At 50.8% G+C, this 19,422-nt stretch overlaps 1 protein-coding gene across 14 annotated transcripts in view; it reads left to right on the forward strand.

Annotated features, from left to right (window-relative positions):
• Nucleotides 1–19,422, forward strand: part of Atp2b2 (ATPase plasma membrane Ca2+ transporting 2) — a 320,698-nt gene that overhangs the window by 207,345 nt on the left and 93,931 nt on the right. The window lies entirely within an intron of this gene.

Consider the following 19,422-nt stretch of genomic DNA (forward strand, 5'->3'; position numbering starts at 1 on the left):
GGTTCTGCCCCGGAGAGGAGTGGGGCTGTCTTCCAAGGTCACAAAGTGAACAGGCCTGGGGCATCTAGTGAGAGGCACTCTGCTGCTCCTGCCTTTCCGGAGGCCACCAGAGATGGGGCATTTTCCCAGAGGCAGAGAACCAGCCTGCTGGGGCTCCGTTCCTCATTTGTCTGCTGCTAGTTACCCGCTGTGGCCATGTGGGAGGCTTTCCCTACACAGAGCCAGAGGAACAGGCAGGTGTCTCTGCCCTGACTCTCCCAGGCCTGTGATCTAGAGCAATGGCCGCCCCGAGCCTTGGCCTCTCCCTCTGGACTATGAAGCCAGTGCTTCCAGTGCAAAGCTCAGTGCAGACTTGGGCATCCAGTAGGCGCTCAGCAAGTGGCAAAGATGACTTTTCTCATTGGTTAGCAGTGACTCCCTCAAGTAAAGAATGCAGTCTGGGATGTGGGTAGCTGCTAAGGTTGAAGAAATCTGTCCCCCAAGTCCCGTGTCCATGGGTGGACACTACTAGGACATCATCCCCGCACCAGTGGTGCTGAAGCTGCTTCATGGAGCTTGGGATTGGCCAGTGGTCACAGATTAGAACCCTGCTGTTTCCCAGTGTCTGCTGGGTATCTGTGGTCTTCCCTCCTGGGCCAGAAGGAAAAGCTGAGGAAGGCTGGTTCTTCTTGTTCTGCCTGTCCTCACTGATACCTTGCCTATAAACTGAGCCAGAAGTCTGGCAGCATGATTCAGTGGGGAGCAGGGCATAAAGGAAGCATATAATCTGACTCTGGCATTCTAAGAAGGGTAAGGATTCTGCTTGGGGATGGACTCTCTCCACATTCCCGCCCCCATGTTCATACTAGTCCATTTCTGGCACAATGGACCATGTTTACCTGCCATCCAGCTGGTACCTGGCCTGCCAGGAGGCAGAGATGCCTAAGCGGCCTTTGCCTTCAAAGTGGGGATCAGGGTGTTGCTTTAAATATCCCTGGACCCTAGATCTAGGGAGAGCTGATAGAAGCTGTGATCCTCTCCCCAGGCAAAGAACTGATGTCAAAAACAGATTTGGCTCACTGTGTCGGGGTGTCTAACAGGTGTGGAGCCCAGATTAACTAGTGCGACTAGTCACGCTCTCTGCATGCCGGGGCATGGGACCATGTCTGACCAAGCTCTAGCACTAACAGAACCATTTTCAGATAGTCACCTGCTCTGTCCTTCTGCCGAGGAAGTGAGTAGGAGCCTGAGGAGAGGGACTCGGTCTCCTTTCTCTATGCACCTAGCACCCAGCCTGGTGCCTGCCACCAAAAAAGGATAAATAGCTGCCCAGTGACCTTCTGAGATATGTTCACTGAATCCCCAGCCCAAAGGGAGGCCTCTCAATGGCTGAGCATCCACATAGTAGACGGATAACTGAGAGTGAGTGCAGGGATAGCTGATAGTTCCCAGGAGAGGGGAGGCAGGTAGAAAGGGGGGATCTGGAAGGCTTCCTGGAGGAGATGTTTGCATTTGGCTATGGAGGCAAGAGACAGGAACACGTGTAGCATGGCACAGAATACTGCTTTTTGCAAAACTCCAGACACAGGACATGGTGAGAAGCTAAGTCCCAGGAGTAAATGAGAGCCTATTGCCCAGCCAGCCCTGTGCCTCTGGGCCTTGGTTTGCTTCTCTGGATGTAAGATCCCTAGAAAGAAAGAGCTCTGAAGAGTCCACCATTGGAACTAACCAATCCTGCTGCACTGGTTTCTAGAAAGTGCTTCTAGTTTGGCAACAGAGATGGAAATGTGGAGAGAGTCCAAAGGGCAGACTGCTGAAAATCTCCAGATGTGGGTGATCTGGGTTCAAATCCCAGCTCTGCCACTCTCCAGCTGTGGGATCTGGGTGTGTTATTCAGCTTCTCAGCCTGTTTCTTTGTCTCCATGGTGGCGCTGATGATAGCAGTGACCTTCTAGGCTTGCAGTGAGGATAATGTGGAGTAACTCGGGGGACAATGACAGTCCAGTCACACTGAATGAGACAAACCAAGTGCCCAGTGTCTAGGCACCCAGCAGCAGCGGCTTGTTTGTTCTTGACATTATGGAAGAGGTAGTCATGCTGCCCCGAAAGGATGGCATATGATTCTCTGGATTCATAGCTAGTATTGTGGCACCCCCATATGTGTGTTCCTGAAAACAATTATCCACTTCTGCAGACTTGCGGAGGCCACCACTACCACTTAGATGGGTGTAATATCACACCCAGGGCACCCCCTGGTGGGCCAGGCATAAGCATGATTGGGCTCCCTAACACTTTTCTTCCTGCTATATCAGGTTCGGCATCTGTCCCCCTGTACTGGAACTTGTGTTTTAAAAAAGTGCTTAGCCCCCCCCCCCCCAGCCCCAGCCTCTAATTCAGAAGTCACATGGTCTGGGTTGTGCCCACTCCTGATGGAGACTCACACTGGCCATTCAGAAACCCCCTGCCATTTATCTGCTATGGAGACCAGAGACTAGTGCAGGAAGCTGCTCCAGCCCTGCATATGGAGGTCTCCACTCACCCGGCTAAATTTATGCAGAAAGTTCTCTGAGTGACAGACGGGGTCTGGGGCCTCCAGCAGTGTGGCTCTGCCTGCAGCACCACTTCCCGCACCAAAGGCGTGGGCTGAGCTCCTGTGGCCAGCAGTTCTGGGCTGTCTACCCAGAGGGCTGACTTTAGAGACACGCCACGAGGCCAGCACACCCTCTGCACTCGGTCCCTTTCCACATCTGCTGCTGGGAAATGCCTTCCCCTGTTCACCTGCTGGTCCTTCTCTTCCTACACTCTTCCAGCCTGGGATGGTAGCGTTTCAATCCTGTGTGGCTTTGTCTTCAAGGTCTACTCAGAGAGTTCAGTGAAACTAACTCCTGATGCCTGATCTGTGGCTAGGGGTGACAACAGCCCCTGGTGGCCATTTGATTCCATAAGCCATTGATGCAGCCAAGGAGATGCAGGTCACCTTTGCCATCGCCATACTGAGCGTTTTTAAAAGCAGAACATATGTCTCCGAAGTTAGGGGAGCAGATAAGACCCCAGAGCACATTATATGTACTCTCTGAGGAGGTGGAAAGTGGGGAGACCAGTGTTGGGGGCCCAGGCCTGGAGCAGAAGCTTGCGTTGTTTCCTGGAATATCCCACGCCTGGTACAGTGAATAGTAGCTTAAACAGTATCCACAGAGAGAAGGGGTGAGGGAGAGACAAGTGTGCCCTGGTGCCCTTCCCTGTGAGGGATAAAGCTGGGACCTGGAGAAAGGACATGGAATACTTTATATCACTTATGAGACAGGTAGCTCTGATTCCCCATGCCCAGCATGGCCCTGAGCTATGGGAGGCTCTGCGGCCCTCACCCTTCCCTCCCTCGCCCCACAGGAAGGGTTCCTGCAATAGGTCCCTGTAGGATGTTTATCACTGAGTGTCTCTTGGTGGGGAGAATAAAGGAGACAAAGGGGCCAGGCCAGCACTGGGAACTTGACACCATGCTGCTGTTGTAAAGGGGAGCCTGTGGTAATTTTAGATGACTGCCAAGCCAACCTACACCATGGGGCAAGGGGCAAAGGGTGAGGAACAGTTCGTGGGAGATGGATTGTGTCTTGTGCGTAGGAACTGGGATGGAAAATGGCTCCTGTGTTTTAGAACCAGAACCATCACTGGATTTGCCACAGCCTGGGAACCCGGCAGGAGCAGGGCAGTGAATGGAGTCTTACGTCTTTCTATTCTCATGTGGCATGTTTCCCCACAGGACACTGGGCCCCTGAGGGGTCAGCTGGGAAATCAAGGCAGGCAGAGATGTAGTGGCATCCCAGACAAGATGAGACAGGGAATTCTGGGATTCATATTGCACACAGGGACACCTCCACAGACTAGAAACAGGTGACAAGGCCTCCCCATTCCCTGCAGGTCTTTCTAGAAGGATTGCTGCTCCTTTGTAGGACTCTTATCCCTGTATGGTGTGAGACTCCAAAGATAAGGGCTCAGAGATATTCCTAGGCTGTGAAATTTAGTCACCTTCTCACCAAGGCAAGAGGACAGCACTCACCTCAGCCCTCCTGCTAAGGGAGCTTGAGACCTTTGCGGATTTGGTCTTCTGTGAAATGCTGTTTGGATCGCCTTCTCTTGCCTCTGGGAGAGAGCAACTCAAAACATTTTTAGAAGTTTTCTTTTAAAGTCATCTCTTGGGGCTGGGACTATGACTCAGTTGGTAGAGTGTTTGCCTGACTTGCACAAGGCCTGAGTTCTATCCCCAGCACCACATAAGCCAGGCATGGTGGTGCACACCTATAATCCTGCACTCGGTAGATAGACACAGGAGAACCAGAAGTTCACAGACATCCTTAGCTACATAGGGAGGTCAAGGCCAGCCGGGGCTACATGAGAGAGTGTCTCAATGAAACAGTGTCGCAATGAAAAAGAAATAGAATCTCATTGCATGATTAACTAGTTGCTATTTGTGGACAGTCATCTCACATACGCTTCTACCATAGAAGAGATTTCCTGTCTGCACACAGACATGTGAGCCCCAGGCATGGTTGACTCCAGGATTTTCAGTGCTGTCTGGATGACCATCCATCTCTTCTGCCCTCCTGGTGTTGGCTCTGTTTCAGAGGAGAGGAAGACTCAGGCCCTCCTGTTACCAGTCTCCCCAGAAGCAAAAGAGATCACTTTCCTCATAACCACGCCCCTTTGTATCCCAGCAAAGATTCTCACTGGGCCACCTGTGGTCACATGACCACTCCCTAACCAATCAGATCTGTCTCTCCAAAGGCCAATAGAGGTTAAAGAGGGACTAGAACCAGAACCACAGGAGCTCCTAGGCTCACATGATCAGGGGGAGGCAAAGCAGACACCTTGCTCCTGAGGAGTGCTCAGCCTGTATAGAGGGAAGAGATGGAGAAGACAGCTAAGGGACATGAAAGGGCCCAGAACACCAGTTACACCCCAACTCCAGTCAGCAGCCCAACTCAGCCCCTTTATGATCACATCCAGAGAACCAGGGAAACACCGAGGCAGCCAGCATGTTCCAGCCTGTGACAGATACCACAGCAGTGAGGAGACTGGCGGGGGTCACAGCCAAATCTTGGTTCCTCTTCCTGTCTGACTGTGGCTCACGGGGTCAGTGATCTACCTCTCTGGACCTCAGTTTCCTCATCTATAACATGGAATGAGACTGTGTGGCCTTCATGACATTGCTGTAAGAAGCAAAGAAAATCTTACAATGTGATTTGAGCCTGACACACACATGGTGGCTGTGACCTCAGCACTAGCTGTTGTCATTCTTCTCTGGTGGTGTCTGTCTGGCTGAAGGGGATATGTTAGGCCTGCATTAGTGGTCAGGGACCGGCACCCAGTCGTGGCAGATAAGTGATCTTGCACAACACACAGGAGTCTATGGGTTTAAAAAAAATGCCTGCTATTTGCTTTGGAGTGCATACGTACCCTCCCTGAAACACCCCCTCCAAGGAGAAAAGTCCTTTAAAAGCGAGTTGATCCGGACCCCTGTGAGTCAGTGAAGCAGCTCCCCAGAGTGGCACCCATACAGCCTCTGAATCATCAATAGAATAAAGCCAGGAACCCATAAGTGCATGCTGAGGATTGTCCTGGTTACACTACTCTACAGGTCATGGAGGACAGAGGAAAGTACAAAGCAGTCCAAGGAAGGGCCGCCCTGCAGTTGACCAGAAGGCTCTGGGGTGACCTCAGCAGAATGGGTGGCCCTGACAGCCATGTGACCTCAGTGGGACGGGTGGCCATGGTGGCCCTGACAGCCACTCAGCAATGCTCTGCACAGCCATGCTTGCAGCAAGTCACAGAGGGGGTGTTTGCAGGAGGGGACCTTGCTTTAGGCAGACCCACTGAGTGAAGGTGCTAAAGCAGAAGGCTGCTGGGCAGCTGTCACCGACCGTGGGCAGCCGTATCCAGGTCAAATGTTTTCAGCATAGGCTCCTAGCAGGCTCCACGGAAAACGGAAACGTGGGGTGGAAGAGTCACTTTATTCCATAACAGAGCCATCATCATTTTACAGAGCAGATAAGCACCCACCTCTGTGTTCACAGACAGGGACGAAAGGCAAGGACGTTGGCTTCGAGTCTTATGTGTTGCATATTTACTATGCACAGGTTTGAACCATGCCTCCTCTTCTGTAAAGAAACCTGAGATAGCGTCCAAACGTTCCCAAGGGAACAGAATAATATATGTGTTACATGAATGCATCTGGGATGCTGAGGACCAGACAGCTTTCATGGACACCCACTTCTGGTCCAAGGTCAGGGTAACTGAGCCAAAAACTACTTTAGAGTTGGTAGGCAGTCAGGGCACCAATCCAGCCAATGGGGAGGATGCAGCGGAGGCAGAAATCCTTCCTCCAACCTTCTAAAGATCCCAAAGGGAGTCACAAGTGGGCTGTAAGCGATGCTTGCCTCCTCACTCTCTGGTGTAGGAGCAGTTCTTGCAGCGGGGAACTGACCACAGCTGTTACACCATAGATGAGTTAGAGCACACCTGCAGCGTGCCAGCCTTCATAGTTTTGTGTCCACTGCTTCCCCATCAGCCTTGGGAACCAGGAACTGTTTCCATCCCACCTAACATAGGAGGAAACCGAGGCTCAGAGCCTCTCCATTAGCCTGTACCCCCAATGTGCCCGGGCTTATGAATGTGACAGACAGGAATGACTGTCTTGAGAGGGAATGTACTGAAGGTCAAAGGAGCACTGATGCCACCTAGGGAGCATCAAAATTGGAGGAGGCTCCCTCTGAACTAGGCTCAAAGAACAGGGAGGCATTGACTGCCCAACTATAGGGGAAAAGTACGGTCTCAGTGGAAAACAGCAAGAATAAAGAACCTGGGGTAAGGACCAGGGTGAGTGTGAGAAATGAGAAGTCCCTAGAAAAGCCTTCAAAGAGCAGGGGTCTCCAGCCACAGGTTGTAGGTGGTTTTGTAAAGTCTGAATTTAATTGATGTGGTAGTGAATCTCAGTTGTCAGCTTGACCCAGAAGCACCTAGGAGACAGACTTCTGGACATGCCTGTGGGGAGTTATCATGTTTATGTGCATATATGTGTGTGTGTCATGTATATGATATGATATATGATATATACCTTGTTTATTAAGGTATATATTAAGTATTGCTATGAAGTAATGTATTAAGTATATTAATTTACATAATATAATTTGTAGTAATAGGGGCGGCGGCAGGGCTGCGTCCCCAACACCCCAAGCCGTCTGCCCGGCTAGCTTATGCCCCGAAATAATTACACACAAACTGTATTCATTTAAACACTGCTCTGGCCCATTTCTACCTAGCCTCTTCTAGGCTAACTCTCGCTCCTGGACTAGCCCATTTCTTATCATCTGTGTAGCACCGGTCTTACCGGGAAGATTCTAGCCTAAGTCCATCCTGGGTCAGAGCTTCATAGCGTGCGTCTTCCCTGGAGCAGGTAGCATGGCGTCTCTCTCTAGCGTCTGCTCTGGAGAGGAGAGCTGTGGAGTCTGAGCTCACTTCCTCTTCCTCCCGGCATTCTGTTCTGTTTACTCCACCCACCTAAGGGTGGGCCTATCCAATGGGCCTAGCAGTTTCTTTATTGCTTAGCCAATGAAATCAACAGATTGATATATGACACTCCCACATCACTTCCCCTTTTTCTGTTTAAACAAAAAAAGGAAGGCTTTAACCTTAACATAGCAAAATTACATATAACAAAACAGTTATCAAGTAAAAATTACATCAGAAACATTTATACATATAACAAAATTGACCGTAAATCTCTATCAATAAAGCAAAATGTATACTAATGCAAATTATTCATGTCTATATCATATCCCCCTTTAAATGTAAAAGAACATTTATAAACCATATTTGGGAACATGGGCGCAGTTTTTTCTCTCCAAACTGCTTCCTGCTGAATGGGGACGTCGTTAATTAGGTCTTTCATGGTATAACCTGTGTGCCAGGGTCATCTCAGTTGGCAGTTGAGCGAAGCAATTTTCTGAAGATGTTCACAGCAACCCTTCAGGAGGACGTGGTCCATCATACCAAATCGGGATAAATGCAATCCACAAGGTCTGATCCTCTGTGAAAACAAAAGCAGAATCTCTTTTCCAAAGTATCATATCCTTAGATCCAAATTTTGAAATCATACCCTCATGATATCCGTTCTGGTTCCACTGGGCAGCCCATATAATGAAATGTCTCTCTGTACTTAGCTCCTTCACAGTCAAAAATTTTAAAGAAAACACAATGTACATAATCCAGACTCTCTGTGAATTTTCCATTTTTACGCGGCTTATATTTCTTTATTTCTTTTAATCTCTTAACTATCTGTACTCTGTCTCTTTAAAGACTTTACCTTTTTTTTTAACATTAACTTTATTCTCTATATTCTTTTTCTTCTCTCTCCCAAGCCTACGTACATTCATCCAACAGTGTGACTCGTTTAGTGGTCTGAATCTGTCCTATTGTGAATCTGCAATTTTTTACTATCCAGGAGCACTTTTGATTTGCGCCTTTAAATCACTAGGCGCTTAAGAATCTAAGCTGTGACATTTCTAGGTTAACTTTTTACTTTTTGAGCGTATATCTGTAGACCTGGAATAACCCTGTAGACCAGGCTGTCTTTGAACTCTCAGAGATCCGCCTGTCTCTGCCTCCCAGGCATTGGGATTAAAGGCGTTTGCTACTACACCTCGAACTCACAGAGATCTGTTCGTCTCTGCCTTCTAGGCACTGGGATTAAAGGCGTGTGCTACCACACCTTGAAGTCACAGAGGTCTATCTCCCTCTGCCTCCCAAGTGTTGGGATTAAAGGTGTGTGCACACAACAACTATGGGTGGCACCCACTGTGGGTGGCACCATCCCCTGGGCTGGGATCCTGGACTGTATAAAAAGGAGAAAGTGAGCTTTGCACAGGCTTTCATTACTCTCTGTTTCCTAACGGGATGCAATGTCACCAGTTTTTCTTACTGTAGCCTCCCTCGCCTTCCATGACGGCCCACATCTTCCCCATTGCCCTCCATGATACTCGGCATCCTCCCCGTCACCCTCCATGATACTCTGCATTCTCCCCATCGCCCTCCATGATGGCCCACATCCTCCCCGTCACCCTCCATGATACTCCGCATCCTCCCCATTGCCCTCCATGATACCCTGCATCCTCCCCATCGCCCTCCATGATACTCCGCATCCTCCCCATTGCCCTCCATGATACCCTGCATCCTCCCCATCGCCCTCCATGATGGTCCGCATTCTCCCCGTTGCGCCTTCCATGATGGCCCACATCCTCCCCGTCACCTTCCATGAGTACCCGCATCCTCCCCATTGCCCTCCATGATACCCTGCATCCTCCCCGTCACCCTCCGTGATACTCCGCATTCTCCCCATCGCCCTCCATGATGGCCCACATCCTCCCCGTCACCTTCCATGAGTACCCGCATCCTCCCCATCGCCCTCCATTAGGACCTGCATCCTCCCCATTACCCTCCATGATGCCCTGCATCCTCCCCATTGCACCCTCGGCTATGGCCCACATCCTCCCCATCACCCTCCATAATGCCCAGCATCCTCTTCAAATGATAAGCCAAACAAACCCTTCTCCCTTGAATTGCTCTTGCCAGGGTATTTTGTCACAGCAAAGAAAGAGCGACTAATGCAGTTGGTTTGTTTGTACCGTGTGTTCAGACTGTCACCTGGGGTGAGACTACTTAGGTCTGCCCTGCCTGCGTGAGTGTGAAGAGGACCGCAAGCTCCCTAAGGGTGGAGTCCTCTGCAAGTCTGTCTGCGGATGCTGGATGAGCCAAAGACATGGGAATTCAGGAAAATAGTTCTCATCCCAGGTCCCCTAGTGCCCCAGGGTGCTAAGGAAGCACCCAGAAAACAGGAGTCTGCACCTGGCTGGGATGCTGGGTCTCCCATGCCCCCTGCATCCTCATCTGTCTTGTATGATGGTATCTGTTGAGTGACATCTTATAAACTGTAGTTCTAATAGTTCCAGAGGTTAAAAAGTCAAGATCAGGGACACACGTCTGGAGAGATGGAAGATGGCAGAAGGGCTGAGAGCCAGAAAAGGGGACAGAGAGAGGAGGAAAGGGGCTCAGCCCATCCTTCCTCGAAACTCCCCCTTCGCCATGGTTACTAACCGTAACCCACTGCGACTATCAGAACCATCACAATACTGTTGCTCTATGCCCGAGGGAAAGTCAGGTGACCACACCTTTCAAAGGTTGCTGCCATGTGGGATGATGGATGTCCAACATGGGACACATTGAGAATTCAAACCAGAGCTTTGCCCTGCCCTAGCCAGCTGGCTTTGTAGTGATCCAGCACACGGGTGGTCCCTGGCAAGGGTTTCTTAGTTCCTGAAAGTCCAAGGGCCTGAGCCCTAATTTTCAATTACCTGGGTCTCAGTTTCCCTCTCTGTCAAGTGAGGTAAGGGACAAGAAATATTGCTTAGTGTTTGGACCAGCTCTAACATTAGTGGTACCTCAGTTCTAAGACCAGCCTGGGTCCCATGGGACCAGGTGTGGCTCAGGACAGCCAAAACTGCCTCTCTCCACAGGCACCTGTCACCTGAGAAGCCTGGGCAGGGCCGATGAGTTATCCACACAGGCCCGTCACCTCTCGGTGGTTACCTTACTCCACCTGGTGCAGCCCTGGCCCCTGCTGTGGTTTCAGGCCGTTATTTATAGCCCGTGGAAATGAGCGCTCCAGACCTGTGGCTCCCCGGTACCCAGATGGCGTTAGCCTCTGCCTCAAAAAGAGTTCCCCACAGATCCCTGTGGTCTACCCAGGTAGCCCCGACAGGTTGATGGGTGGAAGACCTGTCCCTTCTGTGAGGCAGCGTTAGACATTCCTCATAAGGTTAAGAGCCAAGAGCAGGCATTTCTGACTAGATGACCCAGGAGACTGCACTGAAGAGGCAATACCTGAACAAGACTGTTGGAAACATCAACAGTTGCTGTGGGGAAGGTGCCCCAGCACGGACAGAGTCACAGAGATGAGGAAGAGAGGAATATGAAACGGTCTGGCCTGGTGCTGGGGCCAGGAAGGAGAAGTTGCAGTCCCTCCAAGTAAGCAAGCAAGTGGTGCTTCATGTGGTCTGAGAGCCTGACAAACCTTACTGTCTCACTGAGCCCTCGCAGTAACCCCATACAATTAAGTGAAAGCACCTCATTTTTATAAACAGGGAAACTGAGGCACAAGGAGGTTAAATCACCTGCCTGGGGTCACACAGATAATGTTCAGAGATGAATGGAGAGTCAGGATAGGCTGGAAACTCCAGAGCCCAGGCTGAAAGCCCGTCAGAAGAGGGGAGAGATGGCTCAGCAGGTAGAGGCTTTGCTGCCAAGCCAGATGACCTGAGTTCAATCCCTGGGACCCCAATGTCAGAAGAGAGAACCAGCTCCCACAAGGTGTCCTCTGATCTCCATATAAATAGTGTGGCTTGTGTATATTTACACACATACATATGTGCACACACAAAAAATTAAGTAAAATACACTTAAAATGTTTTAATAAGAATACAAAGATTTTGGATGCTGAAACAAAAAGCTTGGGCTGAAAAGAGGTGGAGGTGATCCCAAGCTCACTGGGCATCTGGCAGAAATCCAAATGAGAGCCAGGGTTCCCCCGGGGTCTCAGCTCTTCCCTGTGTGATGTCAGGAGCAGGGCATAGCAGGTGATTCCTAAATGCCAGCCCAGCGTAAAGACGGGAGTGAAGTCCCTCTCTGCTTCTCTACAGAGCTATTTGAGACATTCTAGAAAACTATTGTCAAAGAGAACATAAAATAACAAAGATAAGCCTTGCAAAATGGCATTTTAAAGGAGGGGAGAAGCTAGGAGCCGGGATTGGTAACATGCGTGGCACACAGACATGAGGACCTGCATTTTTATCCCTGGCACACATATACAAAACTAGCTATGAGCAGGACATTGTACCAGCAGCACCAGACAGGTGGAGACAGAAGGATCTCCAGGACTTGCTGGCTAACTGCCCAGCTGACTTGGTGAAAGACCCCACCTCAGATGACCCCACCTCAGATGACCCCACCTCAGATAAAAGATGGACAGTGATAGAGGAGGAATCACACCAACCTCTGGCAGAGAGAGAGAGAGACAGAGACAGAGACAGAGAGAGGAGCGGGGGTGTTTTGCCCTGTGCATCCCAACAAAGGCAATGACTCCATGCAAACAGGTACAAGAGGTAAGGGCTAAAAGAAGCATCTAGAACACGCCTGGTATTGGGATAGCCGGTACACTCTTTCTTCTCTTGGCCATGGCATTCCAAGAGCATTGCCAGCTGTAGCTGCAGGTTGTGAGACACAGAAGAAAACAGCTGGCCTAAAATGACAGGGGCGGAGTGGCTGTGGGAGCCCAGGCCAAATACTCGAGAAGGCTTGAAACTGAGGTGTGTCCTGCTCAGTGGCAGATTTGACAGAGCAAGTCAAACTCTTTCGGAGAGTTTGGAGGTCGGGGAGGGGTTAGGAACAACTCCTCAACCACTGAGGATTTATTTTGTGCCATACTCTTTACTAGATGGCTAAAAGAGCTGTCTATGAATGCTGAGGGTGCGCGTGGCTGTTTTCAGGCCCCTGTGTCTATCTCTTGGGTCTGCCAGTCACTCTATGAGCACAATAATCCTGGTGGCCTCTGAATATCACAGAGATCCAGGAGAATCAGCTCTCAACCTCCCATTTTATAGAAAAGAAATGGATTCTCTAGGAGAAACTGGCCCAGGGCCAGTGGGTGATCTGGGATTTTCTTTGGTGTTTGTCCTTGTGCTGGACCTCTGGGTTTTCCTCACTGCCCTCCTTTCTGGAGGCACCTAGAAAGTGTACAGTGGCCAAGACAGAGGCCTCTTGATGCTAGAGCCAAGAGGTATTCAATACTGTGATCTGGTGGAGGGGGGAGGAAGTGGCCTGGGGGAGTGTGCTGGGTGTGGCCTGGGGCAGAAAAAGAAACATCCCTGCAAAGGTGCGCTGCTAAGCACCACCATGGATTTGATGTTCCCAAACTTCCTCTCAGTCATGAAGGCCTGAGGGTCTGTCTCCCTTCCCCTGGAGAGGGGCAACTGGAGCATCTCTTGAGCAGAGACAGTCCTGGGTATGGGGACTCCCACCCCTTGAAGGCAAGGGTGATTTCATTCCCTCTGAAACCCGACACCTAGAAAACAAACGTGTGTGTGTGTGTGTGTGTGTGTGTGTGTGTGTGTGTGTGTGTGTGTGTGTAGGGCTCCCTTCTACCCGGCTCCACAAACACCCTCAGCCCAGTCCCACTTCAGCCGACTCCACCCCAGAAACCTCCTTGCTCACATCCCCAACAGGTCCCTATCCCCGATGAGAAAAACTGTCCCTTTGACCCCACTGACCCTCAAGTCCTAGGGGAGATCCCCAAGTTCAGGGGAGGGAGGGCTCTGAGCTGGCAGAGGTGCACCACAGCTGCCCCTCATTAGCCTTTAGCCACAGAGGGAGGCTAACTGAGATGTGGGCTTGGCTCTGGTAGGAGGCAGAAAGCTTCCTCTCAAGCGGGGAGGCGGGAACTTTAATTACCCAGGCAGAGCAAGGGAGCGGGTTTGGATGCTGCAGGGCTAGGCTGCGAATCTATTTCTCTCATGTCCCTACTCTGAGTCTGATGACTGTTTGATCCTGAACTTGGAGCTTCTCTATTGTTCCACACCTACCCAGGCTTGTCCAAAGTGAGCTAACAAGCACCGTAGGAGTAGCCAGGCTTCGGGTCGCTAATGAAGAACAGACAGCTGTGTGGGGCCTGGTAGAGAGGCCTCCCTGGGCAGAGCAGTTCAGCTTGGGGAAGGGAGAACCTTCACTCCAGCAGCTGCTTTCTGTATTAGCAGCACCTAACAGAGAGGAGGCCAAAGCAATGTGTGCCAGGTCACACCCTAACAAGTGGCAGAAGTTGGGGACCCGAACTTCCTGGCCCCAACTCTGTTCAGTCAGCTCTTGAGTTGTTTCCAGCTCTCCAGTTCACATGGCTCTTCAAGGTCTCTGGGAACACACGCTGCCTCAGTCCTGAACCTTCAACTTTGTCCCTGAACTTGACCGACAAGGCAGCCTTCTGTTAGCATGCTTTCCAGTCATGAAAGGGTTAATAACGCAATGGATGTCTGGAAAAGAATCGCCTCTAGTAGACGCTGGATCAATCAGCTTGAGGTTTAAGGGCATTAGCCTGATTCCTTTGTGGAAAGAAACAAGTTCAGGATGTAACCAAGGGAGCCGAAGCCTGTGGCATCTGTTAAGCACCAGGTGTTCAGAAACTGGTTTGTTTGTTTGTTTTGTTTTGTTTTGTTTTTGCCAAAGGTAACCCCTGGCATGCCTATCTCTACCAATGAGGTTTAGTCCCCAAAAAACTTTTAAAACTCATCCGTGTGTTTCTTGAGAACCTGTTGTGTGCTAAGCCCAGCTCCAGGCCCAGAGCTATAGAGAGTAACTAGCAAATATCCATGTTTCTGTGTTCATGGGACTTGCATAGGAGCGTGGGCGACAGAAAAAGGTCAAGGAACAGCGCAGTGCAAGAGCTTGCCTGGGGTCTAGAGGCTCTAGAAACAAGAAGCTGCCTTGGGGAACAGCAGGGCAGGGCGTCTGAACCCTGAGAAAGGAAGGAAGTGGGAGTCAGAGGATGGACAAGAGAGGGCAGGCAAAGGCTGAGGTAGGTAGGGTCTAGGGGACCAGAGGAAGTGGAGGCCGTGGAGGGGTACGGGGCTGTCCTCTAAAATGTGGGACATTTCAGCGAGTGGGGTAGCTGCATTCACTTTTTAACTTTGACCAAAATCCTACAGTGTGGGTTCTAAGCCCTCAGTCACTTGGGGGAGGAACAGCTGAGGTATACGAGGCGTGGCTTGACCAGTGAGGATGCTGCAAGGCCACCGTGTTAACACAGACCTGAACTGCGCTACTCACACAGCCTACCCACTGTTGTCCGCTCAACTTGATGCTCTCCCTGGCTCTAGGCTTCCAGCATCATCCTCTCTACCTGAGTGTCTGTCTCGGTGCTCTGCTGTCATTTTGTCTTCATGACTGGGCCTCAGGCTGAACAGAACTTGGCGGGATGTGATTCAAGGGTTCGTTCGGAACATCGTGTCTTCCGTACAATTCCAAGTAGCTACCTCCTTGGTTGCTAGGCAGCCAGGTGCAACCCAGTGCAGGGGGCTGGAGATGGGGAATGATTCACCCTAGGCACCCACCCTTCTTTGCCTCTGTGCCTCAAGATACAACCCCTCCCAGCCAGGCAGGGGAAACCCCAGGGCAAAATGGACACAAGCTGAAAAAGCAAACAGTTCAAATCAAATAGAACAACTTCTGCCCCCACAGGAAAATTGAGCCAAGGATCTTCTTCAAAAGTAACGGGAAGAGCTTTGATGGCTATCATGACGGCCCATGTTTTTGGCCAGGCCCCAAACACCGTTCCCAGCAGGTTCACATATGTGATGGGTGAATCTTTGCCTCACAAGAGCCCTGTGGGAATGGTATTGCTAAAATCCCACTTTATAGATGTGGAAAACACGGCACTGTGCGCAGCCTGTTCACAACAGGATCAGGCACGGGAGCCCTAAGCCCAGCATCAGGACCAGTGGACACAAGGCAGGTCTGGGGGATGGCTGAGGACCGGTGAGGAGAAATAGACTCCAAACTGGAGCTAGATTAATTGATTCACAACTTATTAGCAAAGAGCTGAGGTCGGTGGAAAGGGTCCAGGGGATGGCAAAAGTGGCTGTCAAGGGGAGGAAACAGACCTAGGCTAGGAAAAGTAGAGAGGAGGTAAGACACCTCCAGAGAAATCAAGAACAGCTTGCCACCAACTCACCATTCGAGACTTGGCACCTCGAACATTGGGTGAGATGGGTCTCTGTGCCCTTCAGAGCCAGGACATACCTAACACTCTGGATGCAGAATCTATTTAATGTTTACTTTAATATGTGAGCAAAATGAACAGAAAGGGGGAAGGAGGGAGTGAAGAAGTGGGCATCTGCCATGGTGCCTTAGGGAGGTGAGCCCAGACTACATGGTGAATCAGAAGTGGGGCGGGAGGAAGAATCCTCACTGAGGGGCCACTGTAGAAAAAGACAAGAGAGAAAGGCTTAGAGTTTGAATTTAAGTGTGACCTCAAGAGCAAAGAAAGTTCAAATCAAAAAACACCAAGGAAGTTGATCTACATCCTCAGTCAGAGGAGGAACAGATGTGCAAGGAACAATGAATTTGGCTGGCAGGAATATCCAAAACCACAACAAAAGGCTTCCCTTCTATGCACCGTAAGATTCTGTCCCAGGCATTGAAAAGAAAATAGAAAGATTGAAAGACATCTCAAGTCCTTCTCTACTTAACCCACAGCAGTGACAGACATTTCTAATCAATCCCAGGGTCCAACACAATGGCAGGCCAGCATCTGAAAAGAGTGAGAAGACAGGCCAGTATCAGGGAGCCTGTGCTTTTCCTGTGCTGGGGTCTAGACCCTGCCAATCTCTTGTCAGAGCTCGTAATCTAGACCTCCTTGCAGTTAGAGCCCCAAGTCCTGTCTTCCAACCCAGCGGGACAGGAGCATAGTCAGCCCAGACTCTGTCCTTTCTCTGCCAAAAGAAGCCACCTCAGCTGCAACAGGAATATCACCAAGATGTCACCAGAGGCCTGTGGGTCATTCAGGGCCCTGGGGTTCTAAATCCAGCACTTTCTCTGGTGCTTCTAGAAAGCCAAGCAGTGGGCCCGAGTGCAGGCAGAAGCACCTGTCACCACAGCATATCCGATGCTAACTTACACGAAGAGGCTGTGACTGGTTCCCCACAGAAGCCTTGGCCCAGCTCCACCCTGGTGCTATGTCCCCTCAGCCACTGTGGCTCCTATATTTGCAGAGCCCAGCGCTTCACTGAATCCTATCCTGCATCTTACCCAAGCCCCACAAGGAAGGGAAGTTATTTTATTCCCGCCACACTGAACTGCAGACCCTGGCAGTGAAGAGGGCAGATGCCTAGGCTGTGGTGAGGGCAACAGAGGGACCTTTTGAGGGTCCGTTGGGGAAATGCACTGGGCATTTTAGTTACTGACAGAATCCCTATGACGCCTGGTGAAGCATCACCAAGAATGTCATGCCTTATAAAGGCTGACCCATGCCCAAGGATTCCAACAGCCAGCAATGCAGAGTATTGAGACCATGGAGGACTTGACAGCTGCCCAAGCCTAGACAGTGCCCTCTCTGGGGAGTGGTACTGCTGTTTCCCAAATGCCAGTCTGTGTCGCACAGCCTCTCCTCACCCTCTGTCCTGAGAGGCCCAGAGAGGGGGAATGTCTGTCCCTCACACCACACAGCTGGAGAACAGAAAGGCCAGTCATTGGGTACTGTGCGCTCAAAGGCCCGAGAACAGAAAAAAATGGTTCCGTGTTTTATCTGTGCCTGACCCAACTGCACCCATAAGAGTTTCACCCAGCATGTGGTCGCGGCAGTGCCTCATTAGGCTTCCAAGTGAGTGCAGAAAATGAAGGAAGATGGACCCCGTGCTTCTGCTCACTGGCATGTGATGAGTTGGCGAGAGAAGAGGTGGTCACAGGGTACCCTGCAAGGACATTCTGCACACTCTTTGTAAGTGCCCCAAGCTCAACTTAGGAAGTCGGTGCTTTATGCACAAGGAAACCGATGCCCACGCTACGGCAACTCATTGAAGATCAGACAACTAGAAGCTGGTAGAGCTCAGGTTCTTCCTTAGACCCCTCCAGAGCCTGTAGCCATGTAGCCTTTAGGGGGACACTCGGGGTTCAAAGCCCTCAAGGTTAGCTCTCAAAGCAACAGCGTTGAGGATCTGGGGTGTGGTTCAGCCGTAGAGTACCTGCCTGGAGTACCCAAAGCCCTGAGTGCAATCCCCGGTGCTAGTAAACAGGGTATGGGGTGCTGCTTGTACTCCCAGCACTTGAGGGGTGGAGGCAGGAGGTTCAGAAGTTCAACAGCATCCACCGCTCCTTACCAAGTTCAAGGGTAGCCTAGGATACGTGAGACCCTGTCTCAAGAAAAACAAAATGAAACAACAAAGGGCTGGTGTGCTGCTTGGACAACCCAGGCTGTCCATCCGGGCACATCAGCGATTTGCCTTCATAACGCTCTATCTCTCATCTCTCTCACTTTTGAAGTAGAATCTTGCTATTCCATTCACATCGTCCTTAAACTCACTATGTAGCCCCAATTGACCCAAAACTCACCTGGCAATTCTTCTGCCTCCGCCGGCCAAGTGCTGGGATTTGCAGGTGGGAGTCAGCATGTCCGTCTGCTTTCCCCTTTCTTCTGTGCCTCAGTTTCTTCCCTCAGACTGTGGAATAATCCCCATTCATTCACAGTCTCCCTCATGAAGTTTTATCCACTTAGAAAGGTCTAATTTAGTGTTTGTGGGTAAAGAACATGATCCCAGGCTTTAGGGCCTGGGCTTTAAATTCAGGCAGACTCAGGTGACACCCAAAGGAGGGTGTCCTTACAGCTCTGTGCCTCGGATTCTCCATCCATAAGACATTTCACAAAATGAGGTCATAGGAATAGCATGAGCAGTAAATGGTGCAGTGCCCATGCAGGGTAAATGATGGGGACACTGTGACCACTGTGCCAGTGTGCCATTGACTCCTGCCTTCCTGACCCCCACTTTCCCTGTGAGTTCTGTGGACCTGGGAGGCCCCGTGGGAGATGCGGGACAGCTGCAGCTTCTACGCCACCCTCCCCAGGAACTCACTCTGAGCCAGCTGCCCTGAGTTCCTTCCCACCTGGCTCCCTGCACCTTCTGCTCATCGCCCAAAAGCCCCCAGAACTCTTTCATTGTTGGAGAGCATCCCTTTCTACAGCCTGCTTCCTGACCTAGTCCCCAAGCCACCATTTGTAAGAACAAGAAGAACCCAGTGTCCTGCAGTCTTCTCAAGAGTAACATCAGGATGGGAAGGTCACAGGCATCCAGGTTAAGGCTTAGGCTGCCCATGCGCATGTCCTCTTCAAGCCTGTGCCTGGCCTCCATGACCCCGGGGTATGCCTGGAGGCTTTCCAACTCTCCTGTCAGCATGAACACAAAGCCGCTGCACAAGGGCTTGGGCATAGAAGGGGTGACCAGAGGAGACCCTGAGGGCCCTTGCAAACTTCAGTTCCTTTCATAGAGACTCCAGTCTTGGAGAATATGTCACTCTGGAGTCCAGCGTTGCCGCCAAACCTCTGCTGTGTCTAGGAAAGGCCGTGTGTTTACTAAACATCTACTATAGTTCAGAACAAAGTATGCCACACTGTCCCTGCCCTCATGGAGCTGACACTTGGCAAGGGAGCCAAGTATAAGGAAAAACACTTGTGTTATTAACGATTTAAATGGAAGGGATGCTTAGGGGCTAGAAAAACATTAAAAAATGGAGTCGACCCCCAGAAGAGGCTCAGCCAAAGAGGAAGGCATTCCCAGCATAGAGAATGGCACATGCAAAGGCCCT

Source organism: Microtus pennsylvanicus, chromosome 8 (genome assembly GCF_037038515.1).
Source record: "Microtus pennsylvanicus isolate mMicPen1 chromosome 8, mMicPen1.hap1, whole genome shotgun sequence".
In the NCBI taxonomy this organism is placed as follows: domain Eukaryota; kingdom Metazoa; phylum Chordata; class Mammalia; order Rodentia; family Cricetidae; genus Microtus; species Microtus pennsylvanicus.